This window comes from Anopheles gambiae, chromosome 2 (assembly GCF_943734735.2).
Source record: "Anopheles gambiae chromosome 2, idAnoGambNW_F1_1, whole genome shotgun sequence".
NCBI classification, from domain to species: domain Eukaryota; kingdom Metazoa; phylum Arthropoda; class Insecta; order Diptera; family Culicidae; genus Anopheles; species Anopheles gambiae.
The window spans coordinates 69,396,845-69,419,523 of record NC_064601.1 but is presented as its reverse complement, the minus strand read 5'-3'; the positions used below and the strand labels follow the sequence as shown (position 1 = coordinate 69,419,523).

The 22,679-nt window shown below is 39.9% G+C and overlaps 1 long non-coding RNA gene across 1 annotated transcript; it reads right to left on the bottom strand.

The window, feature by feature from the left end:
- Positions 1-6,302: 6,302 nt before the first annotated feature.
- LOC133391308 (uncharacterized) lies at positions 6,303-6,978 on the bottom strand. Its single transcript, XR_009764808.1, has 2 exons — positions 6,840-6,978; positions 6,303-6,749 (listed from the first exon to the last, which is right to left on the bottom strand). It is a non-coding gene; the product is annotated as an uncharacterized LOC133391308 (long non-coding RNA).
- Between the last annotated feature and the right edge of the window lie 15,701 nt (positions 6,979-22,679).

The following is a 22,679-nucleotide window of genomic DNA, read 5'->3' as shown; positions in this document are numbered from 1 at the left end:
CACGCAATCAAATGAAATGCGAGTGGCACGTTATGATAGGCTACGCTTTTCTCATTTGCTAGTCAACAAAAAAAAAAGATGTACTATTAATTGTCAGAGCATTTTAATTAATTTTGCGGTGTAGTTCCTTTGTTGCAAATAATTATCTCTGTTGATGAAATTTGATGCAAAGTGTAATATGCCGCTTTGCTTCTAATTAAAAATGATACTTAACGAAAAGCTAGTCGATAAAATTAGCGCGTTTCTTTCCTCAAATCAGACGAAAAAACGACTTTCGGCTTAGTTGTTTTTAGTTTGTTTATTTGCCGTTAGAAAGGTATGTGTTAATGGCACAAACATAAAATCGCCCCCTTTGGCGGTTTCTACAGCAGCAAGCCTGCACAAGATTGAGCTGTTCAGCGTGTATTTGACCAGAATCAACGTCTTTAAGACTTCCCGAAATATTAAAACATGCTCGGAAGGGCAAGGCTGGCTAAAAGCAGAATATTTTTGTTTCAGGGCATGCCCTTCAACGATTAGCTGCGAGCCCTTTTGTGTTGCGGTGTGGTACATAACGATGGTGCCATCATTTGTCCTGTACCACTGATCGCAAAAATTGGTTCGCAGCAATCTCCTTGTCTTTAACCTTTTGGGTGGAACGTCCTGCTGCAGTTGCTGGATTGCATTCTTTAGCAACCTCGATTTGTTCTCGCTCACTGTTCGTTCACTGTTTTGACGGTCGTTTATTTTAGCAGGAATGAACAACAAATGAACTCAGTTTAACCAAAATGAACTTTAAACGACTGTTAAAATGTGTTAATTTATTCGCGATGCCGGCTAATATCCCTGCAAACATGTGGCCATACCTCTGTACCACAGACTTCCTCCGCCGATGGACGTTACCGCTGCTTCCGTCGATTTCGACACCGGTGTGTGCATCAACGTCCGGGGATCGCGTGGCAATTTGCAGTGCGGTTGGTGCTGCCTAATGTGGGCAAGTAAAAGGGCCAAAGCTCTATGAGTTTGGCTGGTATGTAATGCCCACAGTCTCTAGCCATCCGCAAACGACGCTTCGCCGAACGGACGATCTTGCAGCTCGGTACCTCGTGCGGCACCAGCAGCACCGCTGCTGTATCCCATCCCTCCTTCCTCCTCACTATCGATCATCGATGATGGAAGTTTTTCTGTACAGCAAAAAAATAGACACAATGAACGTCAAGTCATTGATAAAGAATGAATTAAAATCATCTCCACTTACTGAACACTTCCATATGTTCGAAGCCTTCGTCGCTTACCAATGGCAAAACATTAACAGACACATGACTTTCTAAAATAGCCAAAAAAATTCATTAACAACACTTTCGATCAATCCTATTTTTCTCTTTTAACATTACACTTACCCATTGTTGTGGATTGCGGAAAGCTAGCACGTGCACATCCTCCTCCTATTCCTGCAAGCACCGCTTCTGCAAACGATCACGTGCATGGTACACCATACCACTTCGCTTATCACGACGTGTTGCCATTATCACAGCACTTGCTTAATTTTTGCACAAATTGATTGAAAATTTGACGGGTTCGGTAGGAACGGATTGTGCATTCTATGGCCGCGGGGCCACGGAGCATTCTCAAGCTGAGTAAACATTCTCAAGCACTCATTTAAGTTTCTCAAGCACTCAAAACTTGTTCTCAGACGCGAGCTCGTGGCCGTCTTCAATTTTTCTCACTCTGAGAAACTGATAAAGCCACTCAAGCTTTATTTGAAGCTTTAAATAGAAACTTAGTTTTTGATCACAATTTTTTTTTTAATTTTTCAATTATAAACATTGAATACGTTTTGCAAAGTGATTACCGAAAAACAAATAGCACAATTTCTCATATTTCAGTTAGCCGATCGCTGCATCGTCAACTTTCTCAAAGATTCTCAAAGATTCTCAAAACCGATTTTGTTCCGATTCGACAAACGCTGAGAACGAGGATTTCTCAAAAGCACTCATGAGTGCTTGAGAAAATGAGCGCTGAGAATCCCCATGGCCCCGCGGCCTATGACGATCAAATCGCGTTAGAAGCTTCGATTACACTTCGAACAATACGCCGCAAACGCGATCGAATCAGACAACATCCACATGATAGAAAAGGACAACACGACATGCACATGAAAGGGAACACAGCTTGATAGGCGCTCATAGGACCGAATATACACGCAAGTGTGTTCGGTACCGGCCCTAACCGAGAGAGTTCGCTCCACTCAAATCACGATTGGCAGCGAGCTACACGCGCGTAAAAGGTAACGATATAAAAGCGAAAGCGAGAAAGGATTAGTTCATGAGCGCCCGTGAGTTGCACGTGTGGAGAAAGCCTGAGAAATTAGTAATTTTTCGATCGCTTTGTGCTGCGGGAAGGAAGCAGGAGAAATCTGAACCTGTGTCTCTCAGCGTTCTTTTCGATCCGGTATAGAACGTCGTTCTCTTTTCTTTTGCTGGTTTCTGTATGGATACACATACACATTCTGTCTATGTGATTGATAACAGCGCAAGCCATATTCTCTCAATCACAGAAATAACGTTACAACACCTGCACCATCAAGCTAGAAAAGGATAGAGATTTGTGATGAAGTGAGACGCTAATCGCCAAAATTTAAAGAGACAATCCATCGCTAGCGGTAAATGCAATCAATGAATTGTTTCTCTTTTGCCATATGGATGTTATTAGTATTGGTGCGTAATTTTGACTGGATTGTTGTAATCAATGAATTGCTATGTGTTTGGTGCTAAGTTGTTTCACTGCGCATTCAATCAATTGAATGTTTACCTGAGATCTTCTTTGTGCTAAAAACTAAAAACATAGGGTACACGACACGTTTAGCCTTTCGCAATAATTTATTGAACATCGTTTATTGGCCCGTGGAATAGCGATATTATCATAGACAATTAAAGTGCATTACCGGACAATTGGACTATCTGTTAGTGCACCGTACAGTATCACGCCAACCCTCCGGAAACAACGTAACACTCTATGCATTTGTTATAGACCGATGATTCGATGCTTGTTGCTTCTATTGAAAATATTATTTCAATAAGTGAAATATTAATTCAATAAGTGAAGTGTGCTTTGCATAACATCCCTCACGGATGTGCGTGTCGTTCGAAGGATGTCGGTTTCCCTTTCTCCCGTTTTTCGTCCATCATTCCTTGCCAGGCTACACGAGCGGCGTTGTGCCGTCCAAAATCTAGAGAGAGAAGACATGCTCTCTCGCTTTGGCACAGAGGAATGTTTTCCATTGGCTTCGGTTTTGTTGGTTGCGTAATTAGGATTCGGGTTCGCGACACCTTCGGAGCAACAACTCGCTGCAGCCAGGGACCCAGCATCCTGGAGAATTATTGTTGACCGGGCCATTCCACATCGACGTGCTCTATCATGCTCTATCAGTTGTACTGTGGTCATCATCAGTTCACGCCCTTCTATGGAGACTGATTCGTACCTCAGAACAGTTCCGTCGTGCAACATACACCATTGATCTCGGAAATTGTCTCTAAGAAACTACCTGGGACGTATGGTGCATTCGGTATATCTACCGACTGATTTAATCGGCCGGTCCTGAGGTCGAAGATATATGCTCGGCAAAACGCTGAACCGCCTGCGCCAAACTGTGTCGTTTGCTATGCAGCACCATTTGCCTAAAATTGCGGAGATATCCTTCGTACTCTTCCGAACACATAGTGTCAAGTTCACCGAATCTAAATACCTCCTCGTAAACATGCAACAGATTGTGTACGTTGCTGTTTATGAATTCGGGCCATAAAGACTAGTACGATTGTGTCACAAACTGGTGGAACAATTTATCCGTATCCATCCAACGGTCTTTATGATGTGCAGTCGATAAAAATGGTGTCGCAACGAACAGCAACATGTAGTGCTGGTATACAGCGTCGCTCAAAATGTCTTTTCGACGAACGCACAAACCCACAAACTGCAGAGATGATTTAAGTTTAATTTCGTTCCTATCTTGACTCAGATCCAGGCTCCGCATCTGCCGTCTGAAATCAGAATGCAGATGGATTTAGAGCAGATGTTCCGACATAATTTTAAGCTACAAGTTGGACAACCTCAACTTCTGCCCGGGAAATGCGCTGGTCTAAAGTTGTATTGACCTATTCAAAACGCCTCCATCTATGAGGTGCAGACGATTCGACACTACAATATCTAAAATAATGTTTGATCCATCCAGACGGGATAGTGCCGTTAAAACTTTTGATGCAGCGGATATATTGTTCGCTGCAAAAAGAATTATGCTAAGTCTCTTGGCTGGGAAAACGCCCCACACGGATAGAACCTGTGTGAAGAATGATTAACCTTTTTTGGTTGTAATTGTGCACTTTAAGTACCCGCTAACAGAGTTGTGGGATTTAACACCTACAATTTTGAAAGAATAAACTCAAAATAAAATCAATGTTGAACTTTGAATGTTATAGATTAATAACTCACCCTCGTTATAAGCACGAGTCGACGTATCGGCCATTTTCCCCCGGTAGAATTGACCGTGTATCATCAAACCGTTCTTTTGTAGTTCGTTCATTTCTTCAACGAAGTCTTCGAGATGCTGGTCAACTGATACAGGTTTTGATAAGCTGAAAAATAATGCATCACGGGTATGTTCGGTATGTTAAATACTTTCATAAATATCGGCCAGAACTGTTTACTGTCGTTCAGGTATAGCGGTAAGCCAGCGAAGAAAAAATCGATTGCAAATCCAACTTGTGCAAGCACAAGTTCACAGAATACTTAGTTCTGTAGCCACAAAGAATTTACTGGATAGCACATAATTGATCAAACAAATTCCTACACCCTGGTACCAGAACTCTCCTCCATCAATCTGCGTTATCGTTGTTTTTATCATTGCATCTCCCGGTGGCTTACGGACAGTGCGCGTATCGTTCGGCAACGACTCAAACTCCGGCTTTTTTTTAAGGTGGCGCAACAGCCGATTAATCGCCTTGTGGGTTTGCCCTGTTTTGAGGGCCCACAGTCGCAGACCATCCTCCCACGAAACATCCGCTAACGAATCATCAAACAGTTGTTTTTCCTCCTACATCATACTACCATAGGATGAGTTGTCCTCATCGCTGTGGCCGTATTCTGCCAGTCGTTCTGCACGGAATATATTTTTATCACTGCTTTTAAACTTCTACTGGCGTTACTGGCGTGCGTTTGGACGGTTAGCAAAATTTAAAGCACACCTGATAGGCAAAGATAGCGAAATTTACTGGCGAGGGGCATGTAGAAACAAGGAGAAGGCGTTAGCGCGCAGAGCTCTCCCGCTTGCCTTTAAATTATACGGGGCGCTCTCGCGATACACACCGCTGCTCAGCTGATACCGCGTTTCTTTCGGTTTGCACTGCGCTTTTCCAATACTTTGCACGTTGCGCTGGACACCCCTCCCGCGCATTTCTTTCTTTGCGCGCTGTGCGCTTTCGTTCTCTCGGACTTGCTGCGTAATAAAATCGCATTCAAAACGTTTTCAAGCATCATACGGTCTTGAGATGAAGTGTGAAACTCTGTACAATATTACAATAATCACTATCACTAATGAAGATGACAGTGCCACCCACAATTAAATTGATATCACAATTCTGTAAAATCCTTTTCATATCGTTAATGTACATCAAGAAAATAATTGGTCTTCGCTCACTTCCCGGAGGTACTCTTAGGGTGTTCTCGACAGAACTTGATGTTTTGTTATTAAATACAGTTCGCTGTGTTCTGTCTTGGAGAAAACTCTCGAACCATCGTAATTCTTCGCCTTGAATGCCAAAATGCATTAACACTTTTAATAATAGTTGCCTCGAAATTGTTTCAAAAGCCCTTTTAAGATCGAGGAATACAGCAATTGTAGTATTTTTACAGTCAAAAGCTTCTTTCCATTTTGCGAACACTAGGTTAAGAGCTAGAGGCGCCAATATCAGACAGTGTCATGCTACTTGTTGCACACTGCAACAGGATTCTTTCTTTTAGCCCAAGTAAATTGTTTTTATAAATCAAGCGTTTTTTAAGCATCGATATTTTTATTTGCGAAGCTAAAAATCCGTCGCTTGTCTCGGGGTTAGGAGAAAGAACCCAGATAGCAAAGCCGAAGGCCTTTGTATGGGAGCCATCGCGCTGATCAAGGCTCACTTTTTCGCGCGCATAAAGCAAAATGTGCGCGAAGGCGAAAAAACCCGAAAGCGCTTCGTGTGGCCCTCTCTCGTGTTTCTAGTTTTATTCTCTCTCGCATGTCATCACTCTCTTTCAGTTTTTCGGATTGAAATGAGAATTCACTCTCTTGATTTGGTTGCGGCAGTCTAGCTGCTTCACGCTCTTTATTCTCTTCTTTTTGCAGTTCCCACAAGAGGATTCACACATGTGTTCTCACATACTTACATACACACACACACGGTGGTTGGAAGCCTGGTGCGGCTGTTTCCAATTCTGTCTTTTCTTCTTCCCTCTTCACACCGCGCTGGAGCCCGTGGTGGTGCGCGTGTTCAACCTGCTTGGTTCAGCAAAGATGTCATCAGATTTGGCGCGCCTCAACCGCGGTGTTGTATGAAGGCTGTTGATGAAAGTACCCAATTAATAGACACACTTTGTTAAAAAGATTAAACTTCATTTAAAGATGTGACAAACTTACCTTTGTGCTTGAGGATCAATTGAACCTTGAACGCCTGTGCACACAGTGTCACACTTTTTAAGTAGTTTGAGGAACAGCTAGCGGTAGCAGCACACATCTGAAACTTGTAATGTGCAAAACATTGCATATTAGAATAATATTAGAATTAGAATAAATGTCACATAGCACTAGACACTTAGAAAAGGACACTTACCCAAACAATTAGATGTTAAAAATTCGTCCTCCGATGTAGCAGAAAGAACACCGCGGATGGCGCAGTATGGAAAGTGTTTCACGCAGGAAAAATAGTTCACGCAGCACACAAACACACACTCTCACATCCACGGTTCAGAGCACACTGAAGTCGCTCTTTGGCTTGGATGGAAAAGAGCAAACACCCTGATGAGTGCGATGGAAGAAAATGACGTATGTTCAACAGGGATGGGTAGAATCCAACACACGAAGTGTGCAGGAGAATTCTCCTCGTGTGGCAAGAGAGAATTGACTAACACCCTGATGAGCGAGAACGCAACAAACGTTGTGGAATGTAGAAACGGGATACGAATAGTAAGCGAAGGCAGTTTGTGGACATGAGGGGGTTGAAACTGGGAGAAAAAAGCTTCGGTTGCTACTTGGGAATGAACTTTGTTCTCTCCTGCAGCTCCGATCGTAAGCGTTCGGGAATACTCGGCCCGATCAGCGTTGAACGTTGACCACACTAAACGCGGGCCGTGTCGCCTTCTATCGATAATTACTGGGAACAACACCTTGCGATCGAATCGGTCGTTAATAATAATTAACACTCTCCCCCAGTGTTTGCAAGCTATAAAAACACTCTGATTGTTCCGATTGGGTGTTGTCTCTCGTTGCTTACTTTCTTGTCCCAACACAATTTTAGCCTATTTAGGTGACCACCTAAAGCCGAAAGTTTCGCCATTGTGTTAGCACAATTTAGCACATCTAGATTGTTCTCCGCTAGCTGGTTGCTCTGCCCTGTTAGGTTGCCCACCCCTGTCTTATTGCTTTTCTTTGTGGACAAGAATGGCGGTTCACTTCTCGCTGAGCAAATTGCCATGACTAGCATTAATATTCTCACTAACATTAACACAAATATTAAATATACTTCACTAATAGAACAAAGTGTAAATATTTTAAGTATGCTTCTACAACACTACGAATGTGGTTCCTTTTAGTGTCACTTCTTCTACTTTACTTCACTTCAGCACGGCCTTATTCCGAATTTCCTCAAGAACTATTACATCGCCGGCAACGGGTGAGATGTACAAGAAAACGACACGATGTCCTTAATCCGTAGCTCTAATGTAAGCACACACACAAACTATTTTCACTGCACATTTCCTCACTTTGTCTCTTTTTTCATCTTTAACTCCAGCATAGTGATTCCGAATTGCCTCAGGAACCATTTTTGCCTTGTTTCTTACCCTGCTCTGCTACACAGCGAATCCGAATTACCTCAGGAAACTTTCTAGACTGGCAACATGTGAAAGTAAGAAAGAGTTTAATGATTATAGACGAGCTAGGATTTTTAGAATGTTATACACTGCAACAGGATTCTTTCTTTCAGCCCAAGTAAATTGTTTTTATAAAATCAAGCGTTTTTTAAGCATCGATATTTTTATTTGCGAAGCTAAAAATCCGTCGCTTGTCTCGGGGTTAGGAGAAAGAATGAACTTTGTTCTCTCCTGCAGCTCCGATCGTAAGCGTTCGGGAATACTCGGCCCGATCAGCGTTGAACGTTGACCACACTAAACGCGGGCCGTGTCGCCTTCTATCGATAATTACTGGGAACAACACCTTGCGATCGAATCGGTCGTTAATAATAATTAACACTACTGCCACCTAGGATAGAAGAAACACAAAAGGCTATTCGTCAACTGAAAAATAACACGGCACCCAGCTCCGACGGAATTGCATCTGAACTGGTCAAGAATGGAGGTGTACAACCAGAAAACGAGATTCATCAAATTTTTACTGAGCTGTGGGATAGCGAATCGATGCCTTGTGATTGGAATCTCGGCATCATTTACCCCATATACAAGAAGGGAGACAGGTTGGACTGCAACAACTACAGGGGTATTACGGTGTTGAATACCGCCTTTAAAATATTCTCCCTGATCCTATAGGATCGTCTTGCCCCGCACGTCGAAGAGTTAGTCGGAAACTATCAAAGAGGATTCCGAAACGGAAAATCAACCACCATACGGAAGATCTTGGAGAAGATGGCTGAATACAGAAACGACAAATACCATCTCTTCATTGACTTCAAAGCCGCATACGATAGCATAGCCAGGGTAAAACTGTACGACGCTATGAGCTCATTTCACCTTCGGAGAATCAACTCGCTGCAGCTAGGGACCGAGTATCCTGGAGAATTTTAGTTGACCGGGCCATGTCACATCGACGTGCTCTATCATGAGCAGGCCAACAAAAGAGAGAGAGATGCACTGTGGTTATAAGTTTTTATCTGAACGGGCCTCTCTAATATTTCAACAATGCATACGCTGGTTGTTTGCTCTACTGCAAATACATTGTATTTTAATGTTTGCTATTTATTTGAAGCATTTGTCATTTTACTACACTTTTTCTAATTTGAAACACTTCTGCTTCTTCTTCTTCTTCTTCTTCTTTGGACGCTGCTGTGTAAACCGATGCCCGTGAATCATCAATTCACACCCTTCTATGGAGGCTGATTCGTACCTCAGAACAGTTCCGTCGTGCAACATACACCATTGATCCCGGAAATTGTCTCTAAGAAACTACCTGGGACGTATGGTGCATTCGGTATATCTACCGACTGATTTAATCGGCGGGTCCTGAGGTCGAATATACAGTCAGTCCAAAAAGTATTCGTCTAGCTGAATATTTTACAGAAAAAGGCGAATTATGGCCGGAATACGTATGGAGCGATAAAAGTAATGATGAGGTTTGATAAAGGGGCCATCAATACACATGTTTTGCCAAAAAATAAGCATTTAAAGAGTGCAATAGCAACCAAAATACATAAAAACTAAAAAAAGTTGTTTTATGGGCGCGCAAAAAGTATTCGTCCATCTAGCTTTTTAATTATTTACGCTGGACAAACACTACGTAGACGTGAATTAAATTTATTCTTATCAATCTGCTGGTGACTTCCTTCTAAAATAATGCATTTCTGTTGTTTCAATTGCACTTCAAGCGGTCAGAGAGGCACTAAAGGCGGGGGAGTTAAATGATTGGAGCATGATGGCGAAAATCGTATCTTTAACTTATGCATAACCTATCCTACCTATTTTTGAAGGTTACAAAATGTGTGGGAGGCCTCGTTCCTTCATTTGATCAGAGTTTGGCCATTTTTCTGACACTAATTGTGTGCCAAACTGCCATGTAAGCAGCCATCCTTCACGGTTAATCTAACGAAAGAAGCGGTTTAATGTCCAAAAAAATTAAATTTTACCAAGGAATCAGTGCATTTTGTGATGGCCAATAAATAAGATCAGGAAAAGAGATGGGTCACATTTGGTTGATGGGTCATGCTGCATTTCATCGTAGCTGGTCATGTAATAGCTTGAATGAGTGAGTTGTTACAAACATGTTTTGTTTGAATAATACCGTACACAGAAAGTGGCCAAATCTGTTAAGGTGCATCAAATAATTCAGGAATTTATTTCAAATTGGGCTCTACTAACATTTTAAAACATGTTTAAATCGCCAAGGTCATACAGCCGACGTCTACCATAGCGAAAACAGTCTACTAAGATAGCGAAAGCAGCAGCAAAATCTCGTGTAACGGTAGCACTATGATGTCATGATACTAGGACTCCGTGAGGAAAGTTGAGCTAAAAAAATGATTCAAATTGATAGGAGACAAGATGGAGAAACATATTCATGACGTTTTTAAGTACTTTGAGTCCAAGTTCTCAGAAATTTTACTTAAAATGTATCAAATGTTTCAAGAACAGTCGAGCTGGAGAACATACAGAGCATTGTCATTTGCCCGAAACACCAAACCAGCTGACACCAAACTGATGAAAATGAATTAGTAGACTCTCAATAACATATCAGTTGCCATTTTTTCAATGGAACTTGGCCACGTAGTGCGGAAATGCCATTTTTCTACCAGAGAATAATTGGAACAAGTCTTGTAGGATGAGTGGATCAAAAATACGCCTTTTTAAAGGTTCAAATGAGTTCTTGCGGTGTGCAAGTAGTCATCAATAGTCGTAAATGGAATAAGAAACAAGATCAGGACATTTTTTGATTCCATAACCTTTGTTTTCCTACGCTTATTACGCCAAAAGTCTGATAGACGAATACTTTTTGCGCACCAATCAAATGACTTTTTTAAGTTTTTTAAATAATTTAGTTGTTATTGCACTATTTTAAAGCTTATTTTTAGCAGTACGTGTGTATTAATAGTCCATTTATCAAACCCCGTGATTACTTTTACCACCCCATGCATTTTGGGGTCATAATTCGCCTTTTTCTGAAAAATATTCAACTAGACGAATACTTTTTGGACTGACTGTAAGTATGAATAATTTTGACACATAAATTATACCGACATCTAGCTTGCGCTGGTCGTCGCCAGATGCGCTAGTGAAAATAAAAATTACACTAGCGAGTACGGGCAATGTCCCCCGGCCTTAATTTTTTTGAGCGCGTACGCTATCTAGCGGCGGCTGGTGGAAGCTAGAGGTTGATATAATTTACCTGTCAAAAAACGTTTTGGGTCTAGGAGGCTATAATTTTACCCAATTGCGTAGGATACGGATTCGGAATTTCTGGTATTTAGTATAAATAACTGCTACTAAATGTGTGCCTTTCTCCGTTTTCTTAAAGTCGATTTATTCACTTGGTTTTCACCCTTTCGCTGTTGTCTTCTGTTCATCTGTCAAAAAAACACGCGGCATCTGTCCAGTGTTGAGCCCACGCTCATTTTCGTTGGCTTGCAGCGCACACATCAAATCTATATAAATCTTATGATCATACCGCGCTTTGACTGATGTGTTGTCATCACACACAGCATGTCGAGTCTGCTTTGTGTTAACCCTGGCGTTAACACCAAGTGTGAACAATTTTGACACATAAATTACATCGACATCTAGCTTGCGCTGGTCGTCGCCAGATGCGCTAGTGAAAATTTAAATACTCTAGCGAGTACGCACCAGTGTACCGACAGTGTCCCTCGGCCTTAATGTTTTTCAAGATCGGGAAAGTCATGATGAGAAAATGTTCTTTCCCATAATTTACGCGTATAAGGATCAAATCGTGATGTCAACAGGTAGTTAGTTATCAGCTTGCCAGGTTCCTTGTTTATGTTTTTCATCCCATTAATGTAGTGTGTGCACATTTTAAGGAGATTCACTGCGATCGAGTAGCATGTTGAGCAGTCCCTTAACCGTTGTGTCAATGACCAAATTTACACCTTCATCTCTACGACCGGCATACCCGGGTATCCCATACATTATGTATGGGGGATTCAACTTTATTGTGCTAAAATTTTAATAGCTTCTGTTCTAATCGTAGTTTTTGAATGAAATTTGACATCGTGTTATTGGTAGAATTTTAAAAATTCATTTAATAATTTTTATATAACCTTAAACTAATGATTACTGGTTTTGGTACCAATAACAAGTCAATAATACTGCATATATTATGACATTATTATTATGGCATTAATCATGTTTTATTTTCAACTTTTTTAACGTGTAGTTCAAACGCAGGAAATATACTTAAATTAAATTAAATTAATTATGAATATATCAGCTTAATTTACATTCAACAAAAGAAAAAAGAGTAAGAAAATTAATTTTGATTTGATTTCAGTCTCCACAATAATCACACTTTGTTATAATTTTGGAGTGATTTCCACAAACTGGTTTCTTACATTCATCACAAACTTTTTTAGTAGACCCTTTTTTTAACACAAAGGAAACAAGTCCCGGTGTGCTTAACCCTACCACTAGCGTACCGTTTAGTTGGAGTCATTGTTTCATTAGTAACTGGTGATTTTATAGGCTCTCCTTTCATAACCACTACGTGGCCCGAAGTGACGCAAAATTTGTATATTATCTGATTGAATTTCTATTTCTGGCATTGCCAATTGTTCACACAGTTGTTGAAGGAACATACGTCTCTTGTTTGTGGACGTGTTATACTGAGGATTATTTTCTTTGTACAATACGAATGCAGCAAAAGCTTCTACATCTAACATATTGTAAAAAAAGCCAGTGGCCACCTATTGGTTTTTCTTTTTGTAATATTTTCTGAGAAATTCTTGTCTATATTGTCGACACCGCCTTTCAATTTGTTGTAGTCGTCGATCATTTTTGGCTTATTCTTAGGTCCTGTTATTTCCATGTCATAGGGAGAAGTAGACATAGGGAGAAGGTCTTAGCCTGCCTCAGGAGTGTCCGAAACCGCTCACGATCTCGCGCCTTCGTCTGCCAGTCCGTTATCCCTGCCTTAATGGCGGACGCCTCCACGCTTGTGGACGGCCTAAAAAAACTTTTCGGGCTGGGTCGTTCGTTTCCATGCGTACAACATGGCCAGCCCACCGGAGCCTGGCGAGCTTGATACGCTGTACGACAGTGAAGTCGCCGTACATCTCGTAAAGCTCGTCATTATCGCTGCTCCTCCATTGTCCTTCGACACATACGGGGCCTAGTATCCTTCTGAGCATCTTCCTCTCGAACGCGGCTAAGAGGGTTTCGTCAGATTTGGACAGTGTCCATGTCTCAGAGGCGTATGTGAGTACCGGAACTATACAGGTACTATATAGTTCCAGCTTCGTCCGTCCCGACAAGTTCTTTGAGGTGAACTGATTTTTCAGGCTGTAGAAAGACCGGTTGGCAGCCAGGATCCTTGCGTGCAACTCAGCTTCCATGCTGTTGTCGTTGCTAACCTTAGACCCCAGATAGGTGAATTGTGGGAAGACTTCATAAGTGCGTTCACCTATCTGTACATCACGCCTACGTGGATTCTGATTATTTATTGGTAGGCCCGCTGATGTTCCCATCATCAGTTTGGTCTTTGCCTCGTTTATCTGCAATCCGAGGTTCTCTACCGCCTGAGTGATCATCAGTTGAAGGATAAAAAAATCAAAAGAATTTTTAAAATTATATCAACTAAACAAAGGCAAAGAATAATAATTTATACACTTTCTCTTCAAATTTAATGTAACTCCTACGGCTAGAACAGGAGTTATTAAAGTTTTAACAAAAAAATCTTTCATTCCCCATACAAAATGTATGGGATACCCGGGTATGCCGGTTGTAGAGGTAAGGGATAAGGGTTTTTTTTAAAAATTATGTTTTTTGCACGAAAATAAAGAGAATAAAAAAGTCTAAAGATACATGAACAATTTTTGTCGCTGCGACTTCTCTGTAAAAAGTTATTAAAGATTAAAAATCGAAATCATACCCGGGTATCCGGTTGTAGAGTTGACGGTTAATGAGTTCATCCACTATTACTCTTGGGTTGTCAAATCGGGCTTACACAAATTTCCAAGCATGATCGAAGGTAATGGTTGTTGTCAAATGTGCATTTAATGTGCCTGATGCTTGGCCCACTAGCGCTTTATCTAAATGTAAATGATGAATTTTAACTGCATCACTGTCACTGCTTCTTTTTATGATGTCAAGAAACATTGCCTTGAATTTTGGCCAGGCTTCATAACTCCCGTTAAAAGAGGGAAGCGATGCAGGAAGCGGATATTGCTGCACTATAACTGAAGTAGGTTAAACTTCTGTTAAAGATGTAGATACAGATGGTTTATTATTGACTTCGCAAATAGCCTCTTCCAACGCATTTGTTAATTTTCTATATAGTTATACTTTCGATCGCGTTGCTTATCTTCATTACTATAATTTTTGCTATCATATAACTGTTCTTGGAGACCATTGTATTTCTCTGCCATTGTGTCTACTCGAAGCTTCACGGCAGGAACAATTGATGCAGACGGTTTTGTGACAAATTCGTTGAGTTCGTCTTCGAGCTGTTCGGTAATCATTTGCATTTTCCAGTGCAGTGTCGAACTGAATTAAGGTGGTTTTCGAAAAAAAACAACATCAACGAAGCCGGCAAACTTATCCACATCGTCCTCATGTTCCCCATTCTTACTTGTTTGCGGTAAGGAGTGACCGGCACTGTGGTGGCTGGTAAAAATTGCTTCACTTGTCCCTACAACCTTCCTTACCTGTGACTTGTTATACTCACCAACCGAGGGGATGCTGGCTTGGGGACTTTGATGGTCCGTTTCCCGGAAACGAGCAAGAATACAGCAACTACAGGAATGTGCTGGTACGCACCAACAGCACCGAAAGTACCAAGCAGGAACAGTCAGGAACAAGCACTAACGAACTTTGCGAGAACTATTAAAGGGTTTTACATTAAATCGTCGTCATTGATTTCTTACCAGCAGCATATAATTTAGGGTGAGCGCTATAGACTTTTGAAAAGTTGCAATTGATTTCAAAAGACAATTTACTGACAGCTAAAAATTTATTGATCCATCAGTTTTCGATCAGTGTTCTCTTGGTGTAGAAATCGTATCTATACGATTGAATTCATCGAACGCGTTCGAACGGATTCGTCAATGTTCGATACGAGTTCTGTTGGTGTGGAAGTTGCACCTATACAATTGAATCGAACGCGTTCGAACGGGATCGATAGTGTTCTTTTGGTGTGGAAATCGTACGTACACAACTTAACTGATTTCATCATTTTGACCCAGAGGTACACAGCTTATTATATTGAGCGTGTATGATATTGTGTATGACATGGTATAGGTAAGTGTTAAGAATATTGGTGACATTTTTGCGTCTATTTTGCGTCTTTGCTCAGATTTGACAAACTTCTGTCGACCAGAGAGCAGATAGGCCAAGTGCATAATCGCTGTTAAAAACGTGGAAATGTTCTTGAAGCTCTTAGAGTTGTGTATCATTTTAAAATGGTGGAAAAAGGCGCCAAAATGCAAGTATTGCCTGACAGTATTAAGCTTTTCGAAAATTACTACTTCAAATTTGAAGCGTCACTTATTCACCAAACATCCAACAGTGCCTTATCTAAACCAGCCACAGCGAAACTCCCCAAATGATATAGCTAATGCTTCTGCATCGAATGAAACCCCAGCATCCGGTTCATGCTTGGATAATAAAGGCGAAGTAAGTATTCCATCTTCAACGAACTCTTTTTATAATTATTTGCATAAACCAGTGAGTCAGGATACAAAAAGGCAGCTTGATAGGATGCTTTTAGATTTTATAACTAAGGAATGTCTTCCGTTTACAATTGTCGAGAGTAAAGAATTCCAAAAATTCTTGCATACACTTAATCCTAATTACACACTTCCTAGCAGGAAGACGATATCCAATGCATTATTGCCAAGTGTGTATAATGAAGAGATGGAAAAAGTTAAAAAAAAATGTAGGATCAGCAAAACTATTGCATTGACGTCTGATGGTTTGTCAAACATGAATAACATTAGCTTTCATGCACTTACTGCCCATTACATAGATGAGAGTCTTAAATTGCATTCAAAACTTCTTAAATGCTCTGAATTTAAAGGGTCGCATACAGGTTCTCAGATCGCCTCGTGGATCACCGAAGTTTAAAAAAAATTGAAATAGGAAAAAGGAGTAGTTGTCATAGTGACCGACAGCGCTAAAAATATGATAGCAGCTACCAATAATTTAAATTTCCCACGTATACCTTGTATTGCGCATAATCTAAATCTGATAGTACGAAACTCAATAGAAAAGTCTATCCTTACAACAGTTGATGAAGTTACACGAGTAGTCATGTATTTTAAAAAAAGTAATATAGCATCAGAAATGCTTGCTACAACTCAAAAAAAAAAAAAAAAAATAATCATGAAATACTTAAACTAAAAAAAAATGTCCCAACTAGATGGAACTCGTCATTTGACATGATGGATAGATTCATTAAAAATAAAATACCCATTCTTTCGTGCGTAGATAGCTTAAAAATGAAAACCCACTTGTCACCCACTGATTGGGTAATTATCGAGCAATCATTCTAGGCACTTAAATATTTTGCATGCTACTAAATTAGTTTCGGCGGAGAAACATACGACCCTTTCACAAGTTGGCTTATTAGCTAATGTATTATTGCGTAAAACTTCAACTTTACTTCTGGGACTAATTCGTTGTTCAATAGCAAAGACTTTGATATCTTTACTAGTTGAAAACACAGAAGAAAAACTTAAAGTGTATAGAGATAACCATCATATTTGGACAGCATTGTTCCTAGATCTACGTGCGATGAAGATGAAGCATTTCAGAATGAACCCGATAAACTAAAAAAACACATGATTTGATACTAACGGATATGCTTCCCCTTCAGGAGAGCAAACAAATATCGGTAAGAGAGGATGCTTTTAAATCTAATAATAATGCAAACATATTACAGTGATCCCTCTCTTATTTGACACCTCTCCAATTTGAAAAACCTCTCTTATTTGAACATTTTGCACAGTCCCTTGATTTCCAGTACATTTTTGTTCCTCTAATTTGGAAAACCTCTGAAATCTTTGCCCCTCTTATTTGTGTATTGTGTTGCCATGGTTATTGAATGATGTATGCTCAAATTGGCAATCCTGTTCCTATAGCAACAGTTAAGGCTGCATACTAAATGTTCTGTCTCTTTCTTGTTTGGATGGACCTTTCATTCACCTTCCACCTCTGTAATTTGAAAACCCCTCTTATTCGACAGTCCCATCGCCTCTCAAATAAGAGAGGGTTCACTGTATATGGTGACATAGTCTGTCATTCTGAATTGGAAACATCTTATACTCTTAGGGAACTTGCGGAAGACAAAATTAATTTGTAACTTAAAGGTAAATCCAATTGCAATGGAACAAGATCCTCTATCATGGTGACAAGAAAATCGTATGAAATATCCAACATTGTACATTTTAGCAACGGAAAACCTTTGCATACCAGGTACTTCGGTGCCTTGTGAGAGAGTTTTCTCCAAAGCAGGCCAGATATTGGGGGCCTTCACAATTCTAGTCAGTTTTTTGTATGGAATTTGACAGTTGGAAGCTGAAATCATGTAAACAATCCATACAAAACCACACAATCAAGTAGCCTGCGATTTTCAGCCTAGAAAATATTACCGTATTAATACACGATGCGCAATCACCGACAAACCGACATGACACTTCGAACAAAATGAGCTTCAAAAGTTGTCTCCTTACAAGGATAATGTATTTAGAAGGTTGATTTTTATCGCTTTTGCTGGGCGACATTGTGGGGGACATCTGTCACTCTCTGCATACAAATTTCATTACCCCGCACAAGCCCTCCCCGATTTTTACACCCGAGCCCCCGGAAGAGAAATGTCAAGTCGAGAAATGTCATTTTGCTCTGAACAACTTCACCTTGTCATTTATAACACCTTGGTCTCCTTATTTCAAATGAAAATACGTTACGCCAGGACTCCACAGAGCATAACACGGCCCGCTGCGCAAAGCGATCGAAAACTTCCCCGCTGCGCAAAGCGATCGAAAACTTCTCTAACTCAAAATGCAAACATATTTCACAACTCATGGCTGTGCAATATTTCGCATTCAGAATTGTTGCAAATTTATAAATGAAATATTTCAAAATTTCCAATGCTGAAATTTTAGTATTGAAATATTTCTTCGATCGGAATCCAAGCGTTTTCCCTGACATTTCTGCTCGCTTTTTCGATCGCTTTTGGCGCAAAGCGATCGAAAATCCGAGCTACAAAACTGCTCGATTTTGTCGTGCGGGGGAGCGCAACATAACAACTGACAGCTGCCAAACGCTTCCCAAAACGCTTGGGAAAGGAGGTAAAGCGTTTCATTAACTTTCGGTCATCGCAGTAGGCTGGTAATTTTTCTACGAGCAATGAGTGGCCTACTAAGGATGTTCAAAATATGATACCAGCAATAAAGCGTTTTCTGAAGCGTTTGGCAGCTGTCAGTTGTTATCCCGCTGCGCAAAGCGATCGAAAACTTCTCAAACTCAAACTGCAAACATATTTCACAGCCCATGGCTGTGAAATATTTCGCATTCAAAATTGTTGCAAATTTATACATGAAATATTTCGAATGTTTCAGCGCTGCAATTTTAGGATTGAAATATTTCTTCGATCGGAATCCAAGCGTTTTCCCTGACATTTCTGCTCGCTTTTTCAATCGCTTTTGGCGGAAAGCGATCGAAAATCCGAGCTACAAAACTGCTCGATTTTGTCGTGCGGGATGTTGCGCTCCGTGTTATGCTCTCCCGCACGACAAAATCGAGCAGTTTTGTAGCTCGGATTTTCGATCGCTTTCCGCCAAAAGCGATTGAAAAAGCGAGCAGAAATGTCAGGGAAAACGCTTGGATTCCGATCGAAGAAATATTTCAATACTAAAATTTCAGCATTGGAAATTTTGAAATATTTCATTTATAAATTTGCAACAATTCTGAATGCGAAATATTGCACAGCCATGAGTTGTGAAATATGTTTGCATTTTGAGTTAGAGAAGTTTTCGATCGCTTTGCGCAGCGGGCTGTGGAGTCCTGGCGTTAAACACTAGCGCCATCTCTAGAATGATTCGCTTACTATTCTGCATTGACACATACGAGAAACAGCCATACGTTTTGAAATCACAGTTAACTGTTTGAATCTTCTCGCTGATTGTATACACAAATTTCGTGCATCTCTTAACAACTGTAGCACCGACAATCGTTATTGATATTATTGTTATTAATATTACTAATTGCTTTTTTCGAGATTGATAACATAAAACAACCAACATAAAACAGATAAATCATTCGTAATCGGTGTTTGCGATAGAAGTCAAAAATAGTAAAAAAATCAATCGAAAATGTTCATAGATATTGTCAAACACTCAGAGGATTTTATGATGTTTTAACTTTATATTTTTTATAAATTAATTTTTGTTGGTATATGGAAATTTCCGGCATGTATTCTTAAAATAAAAAAAACTAATAACAACATAACAAAACACATTAATAACATTTATAGCGGTAAACACATTCGCCCCGCCTTTCGATTTCTCTTGAAGGTTTTAATGCTTATTTTGGAAACTTGTTGAGCTTTAGTTTTTTTTAGAAATCCCTGTATGAACGTATTGAATATTTTATCAATCAATAACATGAAACATGACTGACATAAACCATCGTCAAAAAGATCATAATTGATGTAGCGCTTGAGCCTTGTTTTAACACCCTCTTTGTTTTTGCTCAAATATTTGGAAAAATTTTGATTGAAAGCTACAAAGCAAAGCACTCCAATATCGAACAGTTTCTTGTTGGGTAAATTCAAGAAATTTGAGGTCGCTAGTTGCTGCAGCTTGATAAATTGGTATGCATCATCCTTTCTGGTTTCGATGTTTCTTTCTTGCACTAAATTGTGGACACATTTCTTATGAGGCAACCTACGGGCTGATGCTCCAACTACATATAACAGTCCGTTGAGTTCTCTAGTCGTTATTTCCAGTGGCTTCGATGTATCCAATGGAGGAAGAATTATTTTGAGGTATGTGGAGTATTTTTTTTTTCAGAAACGTTTGTTTGTTTGTAGTCCTGGTAAGTAACCAAATTAGATGTGTTGTCTGGTTCACAATTTACGCCGTGACATGATTTAAAGCTAGCTTCAATAGCTGCGTATTTGAAAGCGGTGCCGAATTGCAGTGCGTCAGGGGAATCATTGCTTCCACATTTTCGTCGAATATCGGAAAACAAATTTTCCAAAAAATCTTGACATAACGGGTTGGTACATAAATACTCTGCATGAAAAACATCTTGTAGATGATCCCAGAGGAGCTTGAGGCAGTTTATATCACTCAAAAATCCTCGAATATAATTTGGCTTTCGTTGTACGGCGGTTAGATGTTTTGATTCTTCTTTTGCCTGTAAAAGACTTAGTGCGTTAGAACATGGTTTTGAATAAATTTATGTACAATACCTTTGTACGATCAAAGCAGGATTTTTTTTGTGTAAAACAACTTGTTCAATATTGATTTGGCATCGTTCAGAAAAGCCCAGTGTTGAGAGCCTTCTAACAAAGCTCCTTTCAATGGTTATGGAAATATTTGATAAGAGTTAATTTTTTTAATTATGTAGCTGTTACATAATTACTATACCTTAGCTGAACAAATCTTGCTTTTACTATTAAATACATCAAATAGTTTGTCATGCATTTCAATAAACTTGACACTTTGCAAAGCTCGGGTTGGAAGTTCACTTGTGCGGACATAATATCGAATTCCTGTAGCTACGGATTGAGTGTTGTGTGTTCTAGTAGCTAGGGAGACATTCATGGGTGAAAATGGAGGAACTTTTATGTGTTTTTCGGTCAATTTCGGTACGAGTCTTGGATTGGAAAAGGAATCAATTTCGTAGAGTTTCTCAATATCCGAAAAACTAGCTATATTGTTGTTGAACACTGCATTGTGTTTTTTAATCATGTTTCGTGTGCTTTTAGTTAAATGGGGAGGATCCCACCAAATAAATATTGGAATGCCATCAACTAAGAAAAAAGGCTTCTCAATGGTAGCTCCTGCTTCTTTGGCCATTTTGATATTTGTTGCATATTGATCCATTGTCAAAACCAAAGGATTTAATCCAGCTTCCCTAATTGCACGAACGGTATTCTTAATTATCTTCAATTGATTGCAGCTTCCTAACGTATTATGGGTGATGAAATATCCTAAGCCCTATGAACAAAAAACAATTTAGGATATTTTAAAATCTGATGTTAGAATATGGTAAAATTTTATTATTTTCAAGACGTAACCGATGGCAATACCAGTCTGGGGTTTCTCAAAAACCCGAGAATCATTCTTTAAACTAAGAGGGATTCTTAAAAAAACAAACTCATACCTGCTTAAACGGTTTAAACATGCCACGCACCATGACGGTTATGGCTTCTGTTGCCAATATCGAAGACCTATTGTGCTCGTTTCGTTTCTTCAAGCCATCATCCGGAAAGCCATGAAATTTGTCCGCTTTTGCACAGTAGCTCAAGGCAGCTTTAATTTTCATACCGTCTATGGCAAGTACAACATTTCTTTCAATCTCACTTAAATTACAACACTTCTGTTTCATTGCCTTCAGGATTGTAGTGTTTAAACCAGGTTCGAAGCTTACTTCACTGGTCCATCGTTTGATGGTTCTTTTGGTTGGTAAGCACAACACTTTTGATCTTTGGACCATTTGATACGTACGAGGGCCACTTAAATACAGCGATACTGCAAACCTTTTCAGTTGCTTGCTAAACCGCCGCGCTCTCTTTATTTTAATTGAGTTTTGCAAGCTGTCATGCATTACTACATTTTGCTTCAGCCGCTGTAGTAGGTAATCATCAAGTCTTATTCGTTTTCGGCATCGTTTAAGGTCTTGGTTCAATATTCTAATTTTGCGTTTACTTTTCTCCATAGAACATAACCGTCTCTTGTTGCTTCTTTCTAAGGTTCGTAGCTTATTTTTCAGTGTCTTAATGGTGATCAGGAGTTGTTGAATTCTATTTTCGTCAGTTTGACTGCAATTATCCATCATATGTTTTATTTCTCCATCTTTTCTATTGTACGTTTCGATGACTACACTAAGTTCCTGTTCAACGTTTGCGATACTTGCACAGTCATAATCAGAACTCACGACGCGTTCTACGGTAGATTCAGCCCTCACCAGATGGTCTCCTCTAGCATGTCCTGTTTCAAATGCCATCATCATGTCATTTCCCTTATCGATTGTAGTGACAATTTCGGTTGTGCTCGAAGGTCTATAGATTATGCTTTCAGAGGGCATCGATTCACATTCTCCAAATATTTCCATTTCCTTGTACTGGAGATCTCTTAGCACGAATTCGACAGATGGGATTGCAACCATGTTCAGCCTATTAAAATTGATTTTAGTCTGGTTAACGTGTAGAGTTATTTATTATATTTACCCTTTATCAGTTCTTTTTGCATCTACCAGCGCATCGTACGTGAAATGATCAGAACATAATCTTTTATTTTGCAATGCTTGATATCCTCCTTTTATATATATCTCCT